Source organism: Drosophila bipectinata, chromosome XR (genome assembly GCF_030179905.1).
Source record: "Drosophila bipectinata strain 14024-0381.07 chromosome XR, DbipHiC1v2, whole genome shotgun sequence".
Classification (NCBI taxonomy): Eukaryota; Metazoa; Arthropoda; class Insecta; order Diptera; family Drosophilidae; genus Drosophila; species Drosophila bipectinata.
This window is the reverse complement of record NC_091735.1, coordinates 13,074,093-13,077,222: the sequence shown is the minus strand read 5'-3', so window position 1 is coordinate 13,077,222 and position 3,130 is coordinate 13,074,093. Positions and strand designations below refer to the sequence as shown.

General features: G+C 36.3%; 1 long non-coding RNA gene across 1 annotated transcript; it reads left to right on the top strand.

Annotated features, from left to right (window-relative positions):
- Positions 1-374: 374 nt before the first annotated feature.
- Positions 375-1,084, top strand: LOC138925547 (uncharacterized). The gene is made up of 3 exons (XR_011441789.1): positions 375-650; positions 773-834; positions 898-1,084. It is a non-coding gene; the product is annotated as an uncharacterized lncRNA (long non-coding RNA).
- Positions 1,085-3,130: the final 2,046 nt, after the last annotated feature.

Genomic DNA, 3,130 nt, shown 5'->3' with positions numbered 1-3,130 from the left:
TGAAATTTGGCATGTTGTATTATTTTGCCAAAAATAGCATTCCAAATCAGAATTCTCTAGCTTTAAAAACACCGAAGTTATAGCATTTCCGATCAATCAGTTGATATAGTCGGCTGATCCTTATGAAATTTGGTAGGTCGTATTATTTTGTTAAATATAGCATTCGTACAAAAACTGAACTCTCAAACTGTAAAAACACCAAAGTTTTAGCATTTTCGATATACTTTTCGATATATATACATACTTTTTATTTTAGAATAAAAATATAAATATTTTGTGCCAAGTTTCCAGTCCCTACCTCAACTAGAAGTATTTTTGGCCGCTCTCTTCATACAAGCCGGACCACTGTGCAGTGGTTCCGTCCATAGGCCCAAAATAAAAAAAAGTCATACCAAAAAAAATTTTCTAAAAGTAAATAAATCAATAACAATCAAATAAATAAATAATTCTAAATAAATAAATAAAATGTCCAAGCTTCTTCATTGCAAACTAGATTGAATTAAAGCTGTGAACACGTGCTCATTTTCTAAGCGAAGCAGCACGCATCGAATATTTCACAACAAAAGCGAACTTCAAAGTATTCAGTCAACTAATTACGCTGACCAATTTACATTATATAAAACGGATTTTTAAGTTAAGGGATTTTTAAGGTATTATAACATAAATTCTTCACTTTGTTATATTTCTAGTTTCTTTTGTATTCGTCTTTTTTATGTTTACGTAAAATTTTAATTGTGATCCGCCGAAATTCCCCGATTCATTTTTTATTCAGTGTATTGGTTTATATTATATACATATTGAGGTATAAAAACAGGGAAAGCTAGATGCAGATATGTAAGTATTTGCGGATGTGTGTGTAATCAACAATATACTAACATCGTCTCTTTTTTCTTCAAGGTCGATGCAGCTGTTTTGCATTGTAGTTGTATGGCAAGTTATATGGCAGACGTATTTTATTGTTCTAGACAATTTAAGGAAAATTTTGTTTTCTTAATAATAAAAAAACAAAAATACAAAATTAATTATAAATATTATTAATAAAATTACAATAAAAATAATAACTGGTCTACAGCAGATGGTTTTAAAGAACAGAGCTTTAATAAAGTTAAAAATGAACATCCCCTTTTGGCTTCTTTTTTGCGCGTACTCTTTGTGAAGGTAAAACAACGATATTTGAAAGAAAAACATCGATGTTGAGATTACTGTTGAAAACATCGTATCGATGTTTTATTTATTTTCCAAAACATCGATGTATCGTCGATGTATTGATGTATCGCCAAGGCTCTACACTATGCACTGTGGTTTCGCCAGACAGTGTTGTTAGCTTGGCTAATAACACGCTGAACTTCTGCATTTGCACGACACATCCACTGCACCAGATCCGATTGATTTAGCCATGAATACGAAACTTTTGCTTGTAAATTTCTTTTGGCATCTTTCCCGCACAAATTTCACAATAAAAGTAACACAATTGTTAGCACTGTATATCGATACATACGATTTACGATTACAACAGGGTTGCATTAATTATCAAGTGCTGCTATCGATATAAAAGTAATGTACATTTGGATTACTTTTCAGCACCTTACACAAAAATAAAGCAGATAAAAAGGCCAGGCCAAAATAAAAGAAGGACAGATAAAAGGCTAGGGGATGTTTTAAATTTCTGTCCGGTCTGTCCGGAAAAAGGATAAAACGGCAACACTGCTGCCAGGAAACGGAAACTCGACGAAATGGTGATGAACATGATAGCTGTCGACATTCAACCATTCAGCTGTGTTGAGGATAAAGGTCTCATTAATGTTTTAAGAAAAATGGACCCTCGCTACAAGCTGCAGAGCAGAACCCACTTGCGTGACACAGCTCTCCCACATCAATATGACCGTATAAAATTCATACTGATTTCTATATTGGGCAAGATCGACTTCCTGGCCCTTACAACTGATCTGTGGATATCGAGAGCAAACGAGAGTGTGGGGACACTTTGTGTGGACCAGCGCCAAACTGATGTCGGCAATCTTGGCAACGAGGCAATTGATAACATCCACAAACCACACTGCACCCAACATAGCCGAAACTATTTCATTTCATAGGTGCTGACAGAGGGGCTATCACAAATAAGGTAGTTTGCGTCATCACTGATAACGACTCAACAATAAAGAAAGCGTGTGATTTACTTAAGTACAAACACTTTCCCTGCGTTGCAAATTCAATTAATTTACTAGTGCAGGATGTACTTTATTTCCTAGTTGTTGAGAGCATTCTTAGCAAATGCAAGACGATCGTTGCATATTTTAAAAGAACCACAATTGCGTACCAAAAATTCAACGATGCGCAGGGAGTCGACAAGCCGTGTGGACTGTTGCAGGAGATGCCAACGAGAACAGCGCTTATGAAATTATGAAGCGCATCATAAAAACGAATGAGCAAATTACAGTCGTGTTGGTCATATCTCGGAATGCGCCTTCACCGCTTACACCAGATGTTTGCACTCTTTGCTGCAAGGTCCAAAAATTCGTTTCCTCCAATGTTGCAATGACTTGGAATATAGTGAAGTTTCACTATAGAAAGCAGAGGCTCTCTAGCGATCTTCTGTTTGATTTCGTATACCATGTAGTTAACGTGGGAAGGCTTTCTTAGCGAAATTCTACTATTTTGGCTGTCGGTTAGTATAGCTAGTTTGTTGTAGGCCAAGCCCTTAAAAAAGTCGGTGTGTGCTGATATCTTTGGGCTTGTTTGAACATTTCCGATGATGCTTCTGTATTTTGAAAAGATTTTGGCGTAACTAAAGTTCAACTCTGTGCCTGTCGAGAGACTTTTTTTATTTTCTCTATGGCCGTTTTAGCCATTTTGCAAAAGGCTGAGAAAGCGTATTCTAGTTTACTTCTCACGAAGGCCTTGTGAAGAAGTAATCCTTTCCTGGGGTTCACTCCGTAATGACAGCCACTCAGGAGTTGTGGGAACGCATAGGTCTTGTTTATCCTTGACGTTGTTTTGTCTATGTGTGCCACAATTGAGTTATTTGCTGATATGATTCTACCTAAGTATCTTATTTGATCTACTTCATATATTAGGGTTTTGTTGTATGGGATTTTAAGTGGCCGCCTGCGGCTGCTGAAATGCATCACTT